The 21,355-nt window shown below is 33.4% G+C and overlaps 1 protein-coding gene across 4 annotated transcripts in view; it reads right to left on the bottom strand.

Moving 5' to 3' along the window:
• The window catches only part of Magi2 (membrane associated guanylate kinase, WW and PDZ domain containing 2), a 1,314,737-nt gene that overhangs the window by 984,543 nt on the left and 308,839 nt on the right, over positions 1–21,355 (bottom strand). The gene's annotated exons all lie outside the window — the stretch shown is intronic.

Here is a 21,355-nt window from a genome sequence, read left to right as displayed (position 1 = left end):
GGATACAGTTTATTTTGTTTATTCATCAACTGATATACAGTTGAGTTGTTTCTACTGTTTTTTCTTATGAATAATATTGCTATGAACATCTGTGTACAAATGTTTCTGTATACACAAAGGCTTCATTTCTATTAAGTACATATGTAGAAATGAAATTACTGAGTCAGGTCCTAGTGTAGCTGTATTTAACTTTTCAAGGGGCTGCCCTAACTGTCTTCCATAGTGGCTGCACCATTGTACATTTCTACCTGGAAAAATTGAGAGCTCCAATTTTTCCATACTCTTGACCACTCTTGTTATCATCCATCTTTTTGATGATAACCATTCTAGTTAATTCAAAATGTTATTTTATTGTGGTTGTAATTTGCAATTACCTAATGACTGAATGACTAATGATGTCCAACACCTTTTCCTTGTGCTTATTGGCCATTTTTATATGTTTGGAGGAATGACATTCAAAATTTTGTTCATTTGTTAATTGGATTATGTTTATTTTCATTGGTGAGTTTTAAGACTTCTTTATATTTTCTGCAGATATCTCTGAGTTTGGAAAGATTTGTCTTTGAGAAATTTGTCCATTTTTCATTTGACCTAGGTCATCTAGTTTGTTGATGTACTATATTTATTCTCTTTAATCCTTTATATATGTATAAGGTTTTTGGTGAAGTTTCTGTTTTAATTATTGATTTTAGTGATTTGAATACTTCTAATATTTTTGGCCTAGCCAAATGTTTGTCAATTATCTTTTTACAAAGAACCAACATTTTTTCTTTGATTTGTCTCTATTTTTTATACTCTATTTCATTTATTTTCACCCTAATCCTTATTGTCCCCTTTCTTATGATTTTCTGACTTCAATTTGATCTTTTTTTCCCCCCAAGTTTCATAAAGTGAAGCTTGAGTTATTGATCTAAGATCTATTTTCTTTTTTAATGTTCACAGCTATGTATTTTCTTCTACTCACTGCTTTAGCTGGATCCTATAAGTTTTGGTAGACTCTATTTTCATTTTTCTAAAATTATTTTCAAATTTCCTTTCTCACTTTTTTGACCGATTGATGATTTAGGCATGTGATTTTTAATTTTTACCACATAGTTGTCAACTTCCCAATTTTCATTTCTCAATTTATTTCATTGTATGCAGAGAATATATTTTAAGTGTCTTCAGCTTTTCACAATCTATTGAAACCTGTTTTATGACCTAACATTGCAGGGAATGTTCCATGTGCTCTAAGAAGAATAGTCTATCATAGTGCTGTTATGTGGGGTGTTTGTGTTAGGCCTAATTGGTTTAAAATGTTATTTAAATTTTTTATATCTTGTTGCTCATCTATTGATATATCATCTATATCCACTTTTTGAAAGTGGATATTTAATTCTGAAACTACTATGTTTGAATTATTATTTTGTTTTTATTTATCTGGAGTATTTTAATTTCTATTCCATTTTGAAGGATAATTTTACCAAATTTAAATTTCTGATAGACTTGAAACTTTCATCTCATTACTTTCTGGTAATTTCTTCATTATTTCTGATGAGACTCATCTTTTGATCTTACTGAGAAGTTACATCTCTTATATATGATGTGTTTCCTCTCTTCTGTTTTTAAGATCCCTTGGCTTTAGACAGCTTGCCTGTGATTTGTCAAAGTACAGAGCTCTTTGCTTTTCCTACTTGGAGCTTATTGAACATCTTGCAAGCATATATCAATGTATTTAATCAAATTTAGGAATTTTTAGCTCATTATTTCTTTAAATATTCTTTTTGTACCTTTCTAGTTATGGTTCCAATATGAGGTGTCCCCTGAAAGCTTGAATGTGAGATAATGCAAAAAGGTTTGGAGGAGAAATGATTGGGTTACAGCCTTAGCCTAATCAATAAATTAATCCCTGATGAGATTAACTGAATTGGTAGGGTGTGGCTGGAGGAGGTGGGAATTGAGGCATGGATTTGTTGTATATATTTGTGTCTGGCAAGTGGAGACTCTCTCTCTCTGCTTCCTGAACACCATGCGAGCTGGTTCCCTCTGCCATACTCTTCCATTACGATATTTTGCCTCATCTCAGCCCCAAGGAAAGAAGCTGGCCTTCTATGAACTAGGACCTCTGAAACCGTGAGCCCTCAAATAAACTGTCTCTCCTTTAAAATTATTCTGGTTGGGTCATTTAGTCATAGAAGCGAAAAAGCTGACTAAAAATTCCCTGTAGAATTTTTAACAATTGTTTTCATTTAATTCTGTAGATGTGGTTTCCTCTAGCTTTTTGAACATATTTGTAATAACTGTCTGAAAGTCATTTTCTAGTAAATTCAATATCTGTGCTTTTTCAGGAACAGTTTTCATTGGCTGGGTTTTCCCATATTTGGGCATGCTGTTTATAGCATCCCATTTACAATAATATAACACGGTCACTCTGGAACTAAGATTTCTCTTTTCCCAAAATTTGTTCTTGTTGCTGTTTGCTATTATTGTCATTAGTTTATTTTATATGTTTCCTGAACTAATTCTTTAAAGTTGGTGTGCTTTGTTGTATGTGGCTACTGAAGATTCTGATTAATAAGCCCAATTGACAGTTAATATCTAAGGAAATAGAAATTCTCCTCATTTCTTTGAATCATTATGTCTCTCAGTCTTTGGTGAGGGGCTCTTTGTATGTCAAATGCTCTTTCTTAGCCTTCACTTTCTGCTTACACAGAAAGTGTAAGTCATAAGTTTAATCATAATTTCAATCACAGATGAGAGAAGAGGATCTCCTCACATTTTTCTGGGCATGTGTGCAATCTTTCATATGCACATTGCTTTCTAGCTCCCCAGGAATATATTAAAGTTCTATAAATCTATTATTCTATAGTTTTTCCTTTTAAGTTCTTAGTTACCCTTTCATTATCATTATTTTTTAATGCTAATTAGCAGTTGTGATCTTGAAAAATTGTTACTGATATTTTCAATAAATATTGAATGCAATTCCTGACAATGCAGCTTTAAAAGAAGCTTCCTGGTCATTCAATAATAATTTTCCAAGGATGAGGTTTTTGGGGAGCTCCAAATTCATTATGTTCTCTCCCACAGATATTAAGATGTTAGTTTTCATAGAAACTATAATTGAGAAACTGTTGACATTGAAGTCCATCATGCATATCTAGAAACTGAGCTATGGCAAGAATCAGAGAATGTTAAAATGCTACAAATCTCACTGTTTTTCCAAGATGTTTCCTCAATAAATATTCCTCGGATTGCTATAAGTTTTTAGCAAATTTCTAGAGTTCTGACAAAGTTAATTTTGACCTTTTTTTTTTTACTACATACTATACTATAAAAGGCATAATATACTAAATACATAAATCAGTGATTTATTATTATCAAATAGTATGTACTAACTGTAATTGTAACTATTATACTTTTATATAACTGTCACTGTGGTAGATTTGTTTACGTCAGCATCCCACAAACATATAAGCGACACATTGCACTGTAACTTCACTAGGCAATAGTGAAGAGTGCATGGGCGGTCTTGCAAAAGGACAGTCAGTGTAAGTAATGAATGATTGGGTCAGATTGGAAAGATGGGGACTGGTTCAAAAGGAAAGGAAATAAAATGCTAATATCTTCAGGACACTTCCCTTCTTCCTCACCTGTTGCCAAGGTTACCTGCCTCCAGGGAACTGTTCTTCTCTTTAGGCAGTTCAAGCTCCCTGGGCTGCCCCTTCCTGCTTATAACCCTGGGCAGCTTCATTCTTGCCCTTGGATCACTCCACCTTTTGGCCACATAGGCAAGATAAGAGACAAAGGGAGCAGGAGAACAAAGTAAATATGAAATCTATAAAATGGACTGGACACTTCTACTCTAGGCACAAACTTGGATCCCCTCCTCTGAGGAGGAGCCTCTGTCCCTCTCTCTTTATATCCTTTAAATAAAACTTTTTGCTTTTGCCTCAGCATTTCTCAGGTGTTTAATCTTCAATCCAGAGGATAGGGGGATGGGGAGGGTGCGGGTGGGGAGGAGTAGACCTGGATCCTGATTGATTCTCAACACAGGTATCAATAGGAGTTTTTAGTAACACTGTAATCTTGTGGGACAATTGTTGTATATGAATCCATGACTGTGAATATAAACATTAAGACATTTGACAAGGAATTGGGGTCTAAGAAAAAGACACAAAAAATTCAATTAATTTTTTCTGTATTAACAATAGAATTAATGTGAAGGGATCAACTCTGCTATACCTATTCCTTCTGCTAAAAAAAAAAAAAAAAACATAAAGGAAAGAAAAGAGAAAAATTTTGCTTGAGTCAATTATTTGTGATTTCAGGATATTTTTCCAAATAGGCAACATTTCAACTTAAATTGAGAACTGCAACATAATATTCAGGTTTAAAAGGTTGCATTTAAATTAAATGTATTCACTTTAGAGTTAAGTTTTTTTGATATCTTTAGGTAAAATGGAAAAGAGTTGCTCTCCTTCTGGCAGCATAGATGGGATGATTTTGTGTGGTTCATCCATGAAAGGATAGAAGGTCTTTAAGATTTCTTAAACTGAGTTGTTTTTATGATCACCATTCACCATTAACACAAATGCAATTCTATATATTGAAGGTTATGCAATGTCTAAATAAGGATTTTATAATGAATATAATATCATAAATATAAAGTTATAAATTGTTTAACAGATGTTTGAAACTTTTATAATGAATCACTGTGGAATTTAGTGGATTTAATGGATATGCATGTGTTATATATTACTTAAGTGATTAAAAAGGAAGATTACACCTCTGAGACACAATTGCATATTTCCCTTTAAAGAAAACTATGCTCATTTAATAGTAGCTAGAACTGTTCACACTAGATAAATTGTTAAATTGTTAATTTTTCTTCACTTTTACTCTGATTCAGGTGTTTTTCAATTATGATGAAGCAAAAATTAATTGCCTGATTGCATTGAGATTAGTTATAGTCATAAATAATTTTCTGCTACTAATAATAGATAATTATTTATCTCCCTACATACTATTTACCTGGATTCATTTCCTTTCATGTTTTCTGTATTTTACTTGATTGTACAAAAGTACCTCAATATTTTAGCAAAGCACCTCTTCATAATATATTCAACTTTAATTTGTAACTGGAAATAATGTGTGGTAACACTTTTCTTAGACCATGTAGGAAGAGTGAGATCCTAAAGACTATCATACAGTTAGTTTAAAATGTAATAATCCCTTGATTGATGATGGATTACATAGAATATTACCAAACTTGCTTAAAACATTTTCTTAAAGCTTTCATAGACATAAGCAGAAGGAACTCAGAATTCATAGCTCATGAGATATGCATACACAAAGGAATGAATTAAATTAACTATGTATGACCTGAATTTAAAATAGTTTTGGTTAGATAGGAAATTATGGCTGATAGATACCCATGTCATACTGTGGTTTTGAAGTCTTCTGTCACAGAGATAAACACTCTCTTCTCTGAGAAAGAATCCAAACTACTAGTAAGATTATACCTATGGTATGTATGGACCACATCAGAATTTTATTGAAGGTGAATTCTGATATAGTATTAAATATTGGGTGAAGTTCATCCCTCATACAGCTAGGACCACTTCCTTGATTTATTGCACACAGTTTCCACAATAGTGTACAGCTCAGCATTTAGTTTGTCTTTTTCACTCCAGTTTCACTTTGGTATTAAGATTTGAGAGCCTTTTTTATCCCTTTATAAAACTCCTAAATCTTCCTTCTTCATTATGTGTTAGCACCATGAAGTTTAAAGGATATTACCTCTTATTGTCTTCTTTCCTAGGCTTTCTTATTCAGCATTTATTCACTCTTATCCTTGATTCTTATAATGCTCAAGATCCTTCAGTTTTGATCACATTGTCTTACAAGTTCTTCCTCACTGAAGATAATTCCTCTTGAGGCTTCCTGCCTTCCCACCTCACCAAAGAAAACAAAAACTCAATCTTGCCCCAAAAAGAAACCTTGCATCTCAACAGTGTATGAAATGCCAAACCAAGAACCATAATTCTTTTAAGAGAAATATTTTTGATGCAACTGAATTCAGCTAAAAGAAATTTTTTGTATTGGGAGATGTCAACCATTGTTTCTATGGCCAAATGGACTAAAAGGGAAAAACTATACTGATAGTAGTATATGATGTAGAATTAATTTCTTATTATAAACATTTATAATAACAGGAATCAGTTCTTAAATAATATTACATTTAATAGATTATGAGTAGTAGGATATTGATTTTTAAATATTGTTTTATAATTTTTCTTTAAGAAAATTTATCTTAATAGAGTTGTAGAAAACAGGCAAACTTTTTTTTTTTTTCTGTTATGGGCTAAATAGTAATATTTCAGGCTTCCAGGGCCATGTGTTCCTGTTGCAACTTCTGAACTATGCCATTGTAGCAGACATGAACGTGAGTGGGCATGGAAGTGATCTGATACAACTTTATTTATAAATACTGAAGTCTGAATATCATATAATTTTCTTGACACAAAATGTTATTGTTTTGAAAATTTTCAACCACTTAAAATGCAGAAACCTCAGTCAGCTTATAGAATAGACCAAAGGAAACCAGGCAGATTTGACTCACGGGGGATAGTTTGCTGACTCTATGGAATTGTATTTTTATTTCCTTAATACTCTCTGATGCATACTATACAGTACATTAACCATACCTGGGTACGGGGGGGACATTAATAGTTCATCATGAGAAATGAAATTTTACTAGATTTTTTTTAAAGTATAATTTTTACAATTAACATATATTACATTTCTTTTGGTAATAACAAAGAAATACAGGTCAGATTATAAGCTATTATGAAATTCACATAGGCAGTAAATTTCATATGTAGTAAAAAATTTTAATTCAGGCAAATGACTGGAGTTAGAAAATTTTTAGAGTCTGTAAACAAGTCAAGATGGTGACTTGAAATGTTGATACCCGGAGGGCACAATGGTCAGTCAGAAGCATCCAACAGAAAGATCATTTCAATGCAAAATGATCAACACTTTACCATCTGAACCTGTTCAGGACATGACAGGTCCAGAGCCTGGGACAGAGCAGAGCCTGCAGATGCAAATGTGGACTATGTCCTCCCCAAGGTCACTCCCTCCTGTTCTTGGCTCTGCACTGTGTCTGGGGAATCTGACTTCTGTACACAGCACTGCCTGGAATCCTGTTCCCTATAACTTCACTAAATTAGACGAATGAGAAGCACAAATAGGAGATAAGGGAGGGAGTCAAGAGGTCAAGTTAGGTATTGCCCAGGTAGCAATGTTAGCAGTAGTCACAAACCCTGCCAAGGAGTCACTCTCCCATGACCATCACACTCTGCTACCTGCCACGCACTTCCAGGTCTCTGTGTAACAGTTCCTTTCTGATGTTTCCTGGGTGCCTTGTCATCCTGAGTTCAGGATGACACCTCACCCCACACAGTGTCCTATGCTCACACAACTGCCATAGCCCTGCCCACACCTCACAAAGGGGACCTTCATTTAACTTTCTTAAATTACTCATTTTAGTGTAGTGCCTGCCTCCTCCCATGTTCTGACTAATGCAAGAACGTTCAGACCTGCAGTGTTACATAAAATTTTCACATATTAAAGGCTATTGAGAACCTAATGTTATCTAATATTCATGCGATTCATGACTTCCTTGAAAAAAAATGAGTTGCTATCATTATGATTCACGAAAATTGTTGACCTCTGAAGAATCACAAATAAATCAATAAGACACTCAACTACATCCATGCCTCCCTTGGCTGGCTCCCCTTTCCTCCAGAGTCCCATGTTTACTTCATGAAGCAATCAGAATTATTTTAAAATTCCTTGACAGCCAGAAACTCAAGATTACCCCAAATTATGGAGAACCTTACTTAATTCTTTAAGAAACTTAACAATTGAGATAAAATATTGCTGTGAATTTTCTGAAAAGATGGCTGATTACTGATTATTTCCTCGATAGCCCTTCCATAAGTAGCCAATGTTCTTTTTGCTTTGTTTTCAATAAATAAAAGGCACAGATGACAAAGTAATTCACAACAAAAGAACATTACATAAATAAGTATGCTTGTCATGCTTAATTCTCACTGAAGGCTTATGTTGTCCTTCACTGTTTTACATCCCTGTCTTATCCACTGAGAACACTCCAAACAGAAGGCTGAATCCTTGGGTAGTTTATACAGCCTTCTATGTTCTATGTTTTTTCCTATATATGCATACCTATGCTGAAGTTTGCATTAAAATTTAGGCACAGTAAGCAATTAACAAAAACGAATAATGAAGTAGAGCAATTATAACAATATACTTAGATAATAAGTTATGTGAATGTAATCACATAGTGTAAAGTTGTATGCAACTTTTGCATAGAATTTTTTTCTTACTTTATTAAGTCAAGAACTTTGCCTTTTCATTCAAAGGAAGCACTTTACAGCTTGTCTTTGGCACTTCCAAATTGCCAGCAACACTATTTTTCATTTTGAAGCCATTAGTAAGTAAAGTAAGGATTTCTTGAAACACAAGGGCTTTGACAGTCCATCTGATAACTAAGGTCACTAAGTAACTAACAGGTGTACAGGGTATACATTGTGAATATGCAGACAATTCACGTCCCTAGTGGCAGACAGGTTGGAGCAGAATGGGGCAAGATTCCCTCATGCTATTTAGAATGGCACATACTTCTAAACTTATCTATTGTTTATTTCTGGAATTTTCTAATTAATATTTTCAGACCCCAGTTGATTAGAGGTAGCTGAAATGATGGAAAATGAAGCTCTAGATAAAGGGAACTACTGTACACAGATTAACTCAGTAGATTCTCAAGGCTGCCTTATGATGTAGGTGCTGGAATAACCCTATTTTACAGGTGAGAAACTTGAGGTATAGATATATCAAGGACCTTGCTCAAAATAACAATCTAGTAAAAGGATAACTGATACCTCTATTTTTCAATTGTTTTCTTAGGATAAAATAGAAAATATTCCTGAAATTTGCAAAATTTAGCCATGCCCCCCCCCTTTTTTTTTTTTTACTATTTCCACAGTTAACAGAGTTGGTGCTATATGGAGGGCTCTGTGTGTAGAGGGATGGGTCAGAATGAGGAAGTATCTGTGCTAGAGGACCTCATAAATCCAGAGTTAGGACATGCAATCACGAAAGAGGAAAAAAGTAGGTAACAATTAGAAGCCCTCAAAGCCAGCCTATAATCAGCAACAAACAAGCCTGTCTTCATGGAAGGAACCCAGCATGAGTTCTGGTAGGAAAGACTGAACCCAAGGTAGACTCTGGTCAACAGACAGAGATAAATCTCGAGGGTACAGGATCAAGGCAGATAACAAAGGCAGAGAAAGATGAGGTATACCTTTCTAAAAGATAAGAAAATTGCTGCATATGTGAGTTAGTTTTACCAATAATCTATTAGTAAAAATTTCCTAATATTTAACTGATTATAGTGTAGTGATTCCAGAAATACTTACTATGATGGAAGATGATTCTTCAGGCTCTTGGTCATCTATATAAACAGATATGTTATATGACCACCGTTAGGGTTTGGATATGCAGTATCCCCCCACCACAAGCTACTATCAATGCAAGAATATTCACAGGTGAAGTGACTGAATTGTGAGAGTTGTAACCTGATCAGTCCATCCATATTTCAATGGACTGACTGGGTGGTAACTATAGGCAGGTAGAGCATGGCTAGAAGAGGTGAGTCACTGGGGACATGCCCTGGGAGGGCTGATCTTCCTGTGGCACCTTCACTATCCCATTCTCTCTGTCCTGACCACACCATGAATTGAGAAGCTTTTTACTGAGCCCTTCCTTCATCATGTGCTATGTCACCTTGAGTCCAGAGCAACAAAATTGGCCATCTGTGGTCTGAGAATTCTGATACCTTAAACCAAAATAAACTTTTCCTCTTCTAAGTTGTTCTTTTTGGGTATTTTGGTTGCAGTGATGTGAAAGTTGACTAAAACAACCATTTTCAGTAGACCTCTTTAAAAATAGTTGGGATGACCTGTTGCAGTGGTACATGCCTGTAATTCTAGCTACTTGGGAGATTGAGGTGGAAGGATCACAAGTTTAAGGCCAATCTTAGCAACTCAGTGAGATGGCCAACAACTTAGCAAGACTCTATCTTAAAATAAAAAGTAACAATTATATAAAACAAAGGACTGAGTTACTTGCATTACAGGTATGCACCACGGTGCTTGGCTGAGCCAGTGTTCTTGATAATTTAGATGTGGCCCTTCTAGCCCTGAAATGCTCCTCCAGTTTTCCAGAGAATTCTCTTTAGGTTACTGTTATATTGTCCTTCCTATCACTCATAGTCTTAACTACTATTTGTACTAAATTGTTCAATTCCTAAAGCACATAACATACTGCCCACAAAAAGCCACATTACTGTTATCTGTTATTGTTCTTGTCATTTGTAAGACTGAGTTAAAAAAGCACTTATTAAAAGCTCAGTGTTGGTCCTGGGGTATATGGGTCAGAGCAGGATGAGAAGAAAACTTCAGAATGCTGAGAAAGGATCCAGCTATTTAAATCGACCCGACACTTGGAACTACAATGTTAATCTTCATTCCTCCTTAAATTTCTTCCATTTATTTTTGTATATTTCAAACATTGTCAAGAATGCTTGTGTCAGTCAAGAACGACAAGATGTTATAATTGATATATACTATAATGAAGATTTCTCAGCATCTGTCTGAAAGCCTACCTCTGCTGTGTGTGAGACTATGAGGTAAATGGACCTATAATCATGGGGTATTCCCAAGGAAAGAGAGAGAGAAGGGTAGATTATTCTCCCTACATAGTCATGATAACGTGAAAAAACAAAGAATCAGTAAAACAGCTAGTTTTTAAATAATCATTTATTTTCCCATTTCAAGAAGAATTTAAGAGTATATAACTTTAAAAAATTACTTTCTCTGAGCCTCCAGAGAGTAATATCAACCTGCCAGATGACTTTGAAGGGAGAAAAGACTTAAGTAATAAATTGAACATTAAAGAAATTAAAATGCAAGTTGTCCCCTTTTCAATTGTTTAAAACATAAAACTAATGCGGTTTTATGGAAAAATTGTTTTTAAAAATCTAAGCATCACATAATATATTAAGTTTAATTTTAGGATGAGAAGAAAATACAATTCCTTATTCATTAGCCACAGAAAAAGTGAGTATAATATATAGTTCTAGTGTTAAAATAAAATAAAATAAGGAAGAAAGAAATAAAGAAAAAAAAAGAAGAGAAAGAATCCATGAATTTGTCAAAGCAAATTCTTAGAGATCTTAGACTTATAAGATTTTAACTTTCAAGACAATAATATATTACTGAAATTCAATATTTTCAGTAACTTTTAAAATCCTTTATCACAGATTATTAATATACATTTATTTTAGAAAATTTACAAATATAATTAAGCAAAAAGGAGAAAGAAATGAATTAACTTTTATAAATAATTATGTATATGCCCTTTCAGATTTTTGTTTCTTTTCATATGTATGTAATCATCTTTACAAGAATATTATACTATTTTATAAACTGCTTTTTTCACTTTAGTAATGGGTTCTTCTTCTGAAACATCATTTTGAGTGGTTGCATATTATTCTATTCCTTGGTTTTATCACAATTTGTTTAACTCTTTTCTTATAAATTATACCTATCATTAGCTTTAATTTTATGTTTTAAAGTTTTTTTGTGACTCTTTATGATAATTATTCTAGGATAAGGTATAAAAGTAGAAGAATGTGGTCAAAGGTAATGCAAAATCTTAATTATTTCATAAGTATAACCAAACTGCCTATAGAGCTATTTCAGGCTAACTAACCTTAGGCCAGGAGAGTTTCAGTTTTACTTCACTATTAAAACACTGAGAGATCTATGATCAAGAGATAGATAGATAAGGATGTAGAGAAAAGGTAGGTATCATACTTTTTTTTTTTTGCCAATATAGTAGACAAAAATGCATGGTTTTTGGTTTTCAAAACCAATGTCATGGTTTTCATATATATGTATATATGAGCACACACACACACATATAAAGAGAGAAGGAGTTTTTAATTTTCAGTCAGGTTAAATAAATACATATTTTGTTAATCATTTATATTTCTAATTTTTTAACTTACTTATCTCTTCATTTTCTACTTAAAAATTAAACTGATTTATAATAATATTTTATTATTAATATATTATAAAATATTTTTCTAATCATAGTTTGACTTCATATGGTTCATATTACTTGCAAGCTTATTCTCTTTGATAGTCAAATCTCTAGCAATTTCTTTTGGCCTTAAAAAGGACATTTCTACTCCAATTTTAGATTTATAGGTTTTTTTTATTCTAGTAATTCGTGATAACTTAAGTTTTCTCAGAAATGTTTTTATTCCATAAAATTTTATTTTGGCCATGGGGTGAGATGGTAGATGGAAGTCTGCTCTTATTTAAAAAAATAACTGGCAATTTGTTTATTTAAATAACATTTTTTTCAGTGCTTCATCCTTTTGCCACAGATGAAATGCCATTTGTCATATATTAACTCATGGCTTTATATTCTGTTGCACTGGCTTTATGTCTGTTTCTGCAACCACAGTTGTAATTTATTGGAGATTTGGAATATATTTAATATGTGACAGAGAAAAATCATCTTCATTTATTTTATGTGTCTTTTAAAATTAACATTTTTCTTTACAAAAATAATATAGTGCTTACTATTGAAAATTTAGAAAATGGATACAAGTAACATAAAATAAGAAGCACCTAAAGATAAGTGGTTAAAACCTGGGTATGTACCTTACCAGTGATTTATTAATGCACAGTACTTAAAATACATGATTTAGATTTAAAATGATCAGTTATTCAGGGAACATCATCTGTGCAAAGACAGAAACCGGACTGTGTGATCTATGCAGCTGTTGGTTTGTTTATCCTAACTGTAAGACATACAGTGATAAATTAAAAGGCATTTACTGACTTCAGTGCTGGTGGTTTTAGGAAAAGCCTTTAATGTTAAATGAAGACTGAATCAACATGATATTTAGGTTTATTTCCAACCAAACAATTAAGAGCTATAAAAAATGATTTTTTCTTATCAAAATCCTACAGGGAAAATATAATTATAATTAAAACTTAAGGAAATGGATACAAATAAAATAAAATAATAAGCAATACTTATTGCACTTTATTTCATCATTGAAGAAGTTTTATATTAAACCTTTTGATAATGCAAAGTTTTCTTAGGGTCACAATTATCCTGTTTATGACAAAACCAGATATATTTAATGTATTCTTTTTTATCATAATGAAACTATGGTGTGTGCTATACTTTGGTTCACATAATAATCTATCCTCCACACATTTACATCCCATGAATATTTTCTACAACATGATTTTCATAACTACATCTTATATGTAAGCAAAAAAATTCAGCAGCTTGATTCATTTTGGTTTTAAGATGTTGCCAAGTTTTTGGTGTTACAAATTTGATTGCATTTAATATACTTAGACTAAGTCTTTATACATATATTTGCTTATTTCTTTAATTAAAAATATATATCTCTAATTGTTTTACTGGGTAAAAATGTTAAGTTTCTTATTTCATTAAGTTCACTTTATTCTTTCATCTCTTTCCTAAACTCCATAGCTCTGTGCATGCATTTATTCCTACTACTGAACTTCAGCATTCTTTTCAACAATTATACAATAATTGATATTTTGTTTTATAATTCTGTTAAAAATGTATTAGTTCACTAAGTATGAATTTTTGTGCAAATATTATTCTTCTATCCAGGAAGAGAGCACCTCCATATCCCACCCAAAAGGCTGTGAAGTACATAATGCAACTGGTAATTTGTAAGTAGGATGGAACAAGAATGCTCAACCCCTTTAACAATGCTTTAGTTAGTTTACTAGAAGGGGGGGGAGGGAGGGAGGGAGGGAGGGGGAGAGGGAGAGAGAGAGAGAGAGAGAGAGAGAGAGAGAGAGAGAGAGAGAGAGAGATAGTACAATGGATCTTTGAGATATCAGCTTGACTTGACCAGGCTATAGTTCTGTTAAGTAGTCAAATACTAATCTAGGTATTTCTATTAAGGTATTTTGATGGTTAAAGTCCATAATTAATTTTTAAGTAAGGGAAATGTTCCTTGGTAATCTGGGTATCCTGATTAAATCTGTTTTTGAAAGACCTTAAGAGCACAATTGTGGTCAAGAGGAAGATGGTGGAATAGAGGGGTTGCTTCCCTGGTGGTTCCATGGCATGAAACCAAGAAAAGCAGACAGGCAGCTTTTCAGCAAGGTGGATGACTGAACAGGAATTAGGATGGGGATTTACTGAAATTTAATATTGGACACTCAAAACAGATCAGGAACTCAGGAGATTTGATTAAAAAAAATAAGGACAAGATTCCAAATTACACAGCCACAACAACAGCTGGAGTACAAGCCAGATCTAACCCTCCATGAACACAGTAAAATAATAATGGAATTAAAGGAATACCCATTCTCAGAGGACTGAGGCATGTTGGAGTACAGAGTTTACAGATCAGAGTCACTGCTTAATTAAACAGTAAGCTGCACCTCCTACAGAAAAGAAGCCAATATCCCTCCCTGTGATGTACAGAAGACAGTGAAAGGAATAATTTTACAGCTGCTTCATGAGTGTCAACAGTTAAGGGAACTGATTTCTGGCTGACCCAAGTCTGGCTCAAAATAACAAGCTAGGCAAACTGACAGAGTGTGACACAGAGTTTGTCTAAGTGACCAGGAGAAAACAAAGTATGGAGAGAGGTTTATAGAAGGGAATACTGGTCATGAAAACCTGACTTCCCAATCCCCTTACAATCCAGGTGTTTATAGGAATGGTCAGGAGAGAAGCACGTGGCTGGGAATTCAAAGGGTGGGGGGGCAGGAGAGATTGAGTTCCAAGACTGAATCAGAGACCAGGGATAGTGGGGTTTGCAGGTGATGTAGTGAGCTAAGAACAGGCTCTTACACCACAGTAATTTCCAGGGTACATAAAGAACTCAAAAAATTTAACACCAAAGAAACAAGCAACTCAGTCAATAAATAGGCTAAGGAGCTGAACCGACACTTCTCAGAAGAAGATATACAATTGATCCACAGATATATGAAAAAAATGTTCAATATCTCTAGTAATTATAGAAATGCAAATCAAAACTACTCTAAGATTTTATCTCACACCAATCAGAATGACAGTTATCAAGAATACAAAAACAAAAAGTGTTGGCAAGGATGTAGGGAACACAAGGAGATTCCCAGGGTGCAGTCTCCAAGTGTGGTCTAGCAATTGCTGGGCCCTGGATGTGTGCTGACTTAATGCCAGAGCAATTGGCATTCAGTGAACAGACAGGAGCATACCTAAACCTATACCATGCATCCAGGAGATCCACCTCCATGATTAACTCTCTCACTCTTAAAACCTCCCCTTGAAGAAAACATTGTGCTCCAAACAACCCCACCTAACTGCTGAGAAGGGAAGCTGAGAAACTTTTGAACTTCAATCAAAACAATTGTTCAATTTTTTATTGAAATCTCTTTCCCATTTTTCTTTGTCTTTTTTCCTCCCACATTTCTACCATTTTTGAAATAAATTATTTGGCATACATCAGTTTATTGATAACTGGGATATTTGAATAATATATTTCAGTTTTGTTTTATATTCTTTTATTTTTATTTTTTCTATTTTTAAATTTAAACAAATTTATTTATGTATGTATTTTCTTCCCACTTATCTGTTTACCTTCTCTTTCTCTCATTTCTCCTAATAGCCAACCTTTATTATTCCCTCTTTCACTCTTTCTGTAATTTTAAATTCTATATTCTCTCTTCCTTCCTCAAAAACATCACATCCTTTACCACTTCTGTTCTCTCTGTCCACCATTTGAAATTGTAAACACTTTTGCAAACTTACTATTTATATTGTAGGCAATAACTAAATACATCATTTCTGTTTATTGTGACAAAACTGTAGATGCCTTAGTAGGAACTATGTGGTTTAATGGTGTATATTGTTTGCATTAGTTTCTCTTATTATTTGTCTCCTCACTACAGGTATGGTACCAGGAACCTTTAGGGACACTATAAATCCACAAGGTAGAAACTGTACTGCCTCAGTTCCACACTGCTAGATGGTAGCCACACAAACAACAAGAAAAAACAAGGGAACAAATCACCCTAAAAAAACAAAGATGCTCTAATAATAGAATCCATTACACCACAGTGGAAGAGATATCAGAGAAGGAGCTTAGAATATAGATATTAAACTCATCCAGAAGGTAAATGACAATGTAAGGAGTGAAATCAGAGATTAAACTGAGGAGGTGAAAGATCATTTCGACAAAGACATAGAGATTCCAAAATCAAGAAGAAATCCTGAAATGAAGGAATCAATAAACCAAACTAAAAATTCAATGGAAAGCATGACCAACAAACTAGACCACATGGAAGACAGTTTCAGGCACTGAAGACAAAACTCATAATCTTGACCATGGAGAAAACATGTTAAAAAACAATGAACAGAACTTTCAAGAAATATGTTATACAATGAAAAGACCAAATTTAAAATTTATCAGGTTAGATGAAGGAATGCACAATATTTTCAAAGAAATAATATCAGAAAATTTCCGAAGCCCAAAGAATAAAAGGAAAAATCAACACAGGAGGCTTATAGGTCCCCAAATGAACAAAATCATAACAGACCCACACAAAGGAACATTATTAGGAAAATGCCTAACATACTGAATAAGGATAGAATTTTAAAGGCTGTCACAGAAAAATGTCACATTATGTTTAGGAGGAAACCAATTTAGATCTCAGCAGATTTCTCAACTCAGACCCTCAAAGCTAGGAGGTCTTGGAATAATATACTCCAAGCTCTGAAAGAAAATGCATGCCAACCAAGAATTCTATACCCAGCAAAATTAAACTTTAGATTTGAAGATGAAATGAAAACATTCCATGATAAACAAAAGTTAAAGGAATTTATAACTAGAAAGCCTATACCACAGAATATTCTCAGCAAAATATTCCATGAAGATGAAATGAAAAATAAAAGTGAAGATGAGCAAAGGGAGGAACTAGGGTAAAGGAATAGTTAATCAAAGGAGAAACTCATTCAACTTAAAAATATAGAAATAAACCCAAATGACTGGGAATACAAATAATTTCTCAATAATAACCTTGAACATAAATGGCCTAAACTCATCAATCTAAAGACATAGACTAGCCAACTGGATGAAAAAACAGATGCAACAATATACTGTCTCAAAAGACTCACCTCATAGGCAAAGACATCCACAGACTGAAGGTGAAAGGATGGGAAAAATTATCATTCACATGGATCTCATAAACAAGCAGGGGTTTCTATCCCTATATCAGATAAAGTGAAGTTCAAGCCAAAGTTTATGAGAAGGGACAAAGAAAGACATTCCACACTGCTTAAAGGAATACATCAGCAAGACATAGCAATTATAAATATTTATGTTCTAAACAATGGAAAGTATGTGTATATCAAACAAATCTTTCTCAATTTCAAGAATCAAAAAGTTGACACAAAAATACTGGGTGATTTCAACATACCTCTCTCACCACTGGATAGATCCTCCAAACAAAAACTAAACAAAAAAAATATAGAACTAAAAATACAATCAATAATTTATACTTAACAGACAGAAAGAGAGTATTTCACCCATCAATAATCAAATACACATTCTTCTCAGAAGCACATGGATTCTTATCTAAGATAGACCAGATCTTATGGCCTAAAGAAACTCTTAGCAAATAAAAAAAAGTTATTATAGAGATAATACCTTGCATTCTAAGATCATAATGGAATGAGATTAGAAATCAATGATAAAATAGAAGCTAATATAACACCTGGAGACCAAACAATACACTATTCAAAGACTAATGAATAGCAGAAGAAATGAGAGTTGAAATAAAAATACTTACAAGTAAATAAAGTAGCAACATAACACATCAAAATCTCTGGGACACTGTGGAGGCAATTCTAAGAAGACAGTTAATTGCATTGAGCTCATTTATTAAAAGAAGAGAAAATAGACAAATAATCCAAAATTGAATCTCAAAGCCCTAGAAAAAGAAGAAGAAATCAATACCAAAGAACCAGAAGATAGGAAATAATTAAAGTCAGAGCTGAAATCAATGCAATTGAAACAAAAGAAATAATTTTAAAAATTGACAAAATGTTGGTTCTTTAGAAAAACTCAGTAAAATTAACCTTAACCAAATTAATGAAGATAAAGAGAGAGAAAACTTATATTACTATAATTTTGTTGAAAAAGGAAATATCACTACTGAAATACAAATAATAATCAAAAACTATTTTGAAAATTTATACTCCAATAAAATAGAAAATTTTAAAGACATCAACAAATTTCTAGAGACATATGCTCTACCAAAACTGAATTAGGGCATACATAATTTAAACAAATGAATTGCAAGCAAAAAATGAGAAGATACTGACAAAAGCCTACCAACTAAGAAAAGCCCAGGAACAATGGGATTCTCAACCAAGTTCTACAAGACCTTCAAAGAAGGATTAACACCAATACTCTCCAAATTATTTTATGAAATGGAAAAGGAGGGAACCCTTCCAAACTTATTCTATGAAGTTAGTATCAGCATGATTTCAAAATCAGACATAGACCCATCAAGGAAAGAAAACTTCAGACAAATATCCCTGATGAACATATATGCAAAAATTCTCAATAAAATTCTGTCAAATCACATACAAAACATTCAAAAGACAGTGCACTAGTATCAAGTGGGGTTCATCCCAGGGATTCAAGTTTGGTTCAACATACTAAAATCATCACATCAATACACTTAAAGATAAGAATCACATGATTATCTCAATAGATGCAGAAAAAGCATTTGACAAAATACAGCACCCCTTTATGTTCAAAACACTAGAAAAACTAGGAAGAATAGGAAAATATCTCAACAGTGTAAAAGCTATATATGCTAAACCCAAGGCCAACATCATTCCAAATGGAGAAAAATTAAAAGCATTCCCTCTAAACCTGGAATAAGACAAGGAAGCCTTCTTTCTCCATTTTTATTCAACATCTTCCTTGAGTCTCTGGTCAGAACAATTAGAAGAAAGAAGTGAAATGGACATATATAGGAAAAGAAGAAATCAAATTATCCATATATGATGATGACATGATTCTATATTTAGAAAAACCAAAAATGTCCACCAGAAAACTTTCAGAACTCATAAATGAATTCAGAAAAATAGCAGGATATTTAATTAAAACCCATAAATAAAATTTGTTCCTATACATCAGTGAAGAATGTACTGAAGAAGAAACTGGGAAAACTGCCCCATTCACAATAGTCTCAAAACTAAAATATTTGGGAATCAATCTAACAAAAGAGGCCAAAGATCTCTACAATGAAAACTATAGAATACTAAAGACAGAAATTAAAGAAGACCTTAGAAGATTGAAAGTTCTTCCATGCTCTTGATAGGCAGAATTAACACTGTCAAAATGCCCATACTACCAAAAGCATTATATAAAAGGAAAGCAATTTCTATTAAAATTTAAATGACATCCTTCATAGAAATATAAAAAGCAGTCAACAAAATTCATTTGGAAAAATAAGAGACCCAGCATAGCCAAAGCAATCTTTAGCAAGAAAAGTGAAGCAGGAGGCATCACAATACCAGACCTAAAACTACAAAGCAATAGTAACAACTGCATTATACTGGTACCCAAATAGACATTTAGACAAATGGAAGAGAAGAGAAGACACAAAGTCACATAAATACAGTTAACTAGACAAAGGTACCAAAAAAATATATTGGAGAAAAGATAGCCTCTTCACAAATGATGCTACGAAAACTACAAATCCACATATAGCTAAATGAATTATATATCTATAATCTATATCTATATCTATATCTAATCTATATCTATATCTATATCTATATCTCATGTGCACAAACTTAATGTGGATGAAAGACTTAGGCATTAGAACAGAGATCCTGCACATAATAGAAGAAAAAATAGTCCCAAATTTACACCATGTTGGCTTAAGAACTGACTTCCTCAACAAGACTCCTACAGCACAAGAAATAAAATCAAGAATCAACAAATGGGATGGAATCAAACAAAAAAAATCTTCTTCACAACAAAGGAAACAATCAAGAACATGAAGAGATAGCCTACAGAAGGAGAGAAAATCTTTGCCATCTTCACCTCAGGTAGAGCATTAATCTCCACGATATATAAGGAACTCAGAAAACACTTAACACCAAAAGATGCATAATCCAATCAAAGAATGGGCTCAGGAATTAATCAGGCACTTCACAGAAGAAGTGAATGTATGAAAAAAGTTCAACATCTCTAGCAATTAGAGAAATGCAAGTTAAAACTACACTTAGATTCTATCTCACTCCAGTCAGAATGGCAATCATCAAGAATACAAGCAACATGGTGTTGCATACCTGAAATCCCAGGGGCTCAGGGGCTGAGGCAGGAGGACTGGGAGTTCAAAACCAGCATCAGCAACAGTGAGACACTAAGTAACTCAGTGTGACCCTGTCTCTAAATAAAATATAAGAAAGGGCTGGGGATATGGCTCAGTGATTGAGTGCCTTTAAATTAAATCTCCATTACCCCTCTGCCCACCCCCACAAAAAATACAAGAAACAATAAGTGTTAACAAGGATGTGGGAAAAAAGATACATTTATACATTGCTGGTGGAACTCATAATTGGTACAACCTCTATAGAAAGTAGTATGATTATTCCTCAGAAAACCTTGTAATAGAACCACCCTTTGATCCAGTTATGCCAGTCCTTGGTTTATACCCAAGGGACTTAAAATGAGTATAGTACAGTGATTCAGACACATCAATGTTTATAGAAGCTCAACTCACAATAGCTAAACTATGGAACCAACCTAGATGCCCTTCAACAGATGAATGGATAAAGAAACTGTGGCATATATACACAATGGAATATTACTTAGCCTTACAGAAGAATGAAATTCTGGCATTTATAGGTAAATGGATGGAGCTAGAGAATATCATGCTCACTGAAATAAGCCAATCCTCCCAAATCAAAGGCTAAATGTTTTCTCTGATATGTGGATGCTAATTCACAATAAAGGGGAGCTGTTTTAAGAAAGAACAGAGGTATAAAGGGGAATGAAGGAAAGGGAGGGATAGTGCAAATAGGAAAGATAATAGAATGATTTGGACATTACTATCCTATGTGCATATATGATTACAAGACCAATGTAATTCTACATCATGCACAACAGAAGAATGAGAAAGTATACTTCATTTATAAATGT

Source organism: Marmota monax, unplaced genomic scaffold (assembly GCF_021218885.2).
Source record: "Marmota monax isolate L192 unplaced genomic scaffold, Marmota_monax_Labrador192_F-V1.1 WCK01_AAM20220418_F8-fsc00065, whole genome shotgun sequence".
NCBI lineage: Eukaryota > Metazoa > Chordata > Mammalia > Rodentia > Sciuridae > Marmota > Marmota monax.
This window is presented reverse-complemented; position numbering and strand designations above follow the sequence as displayed.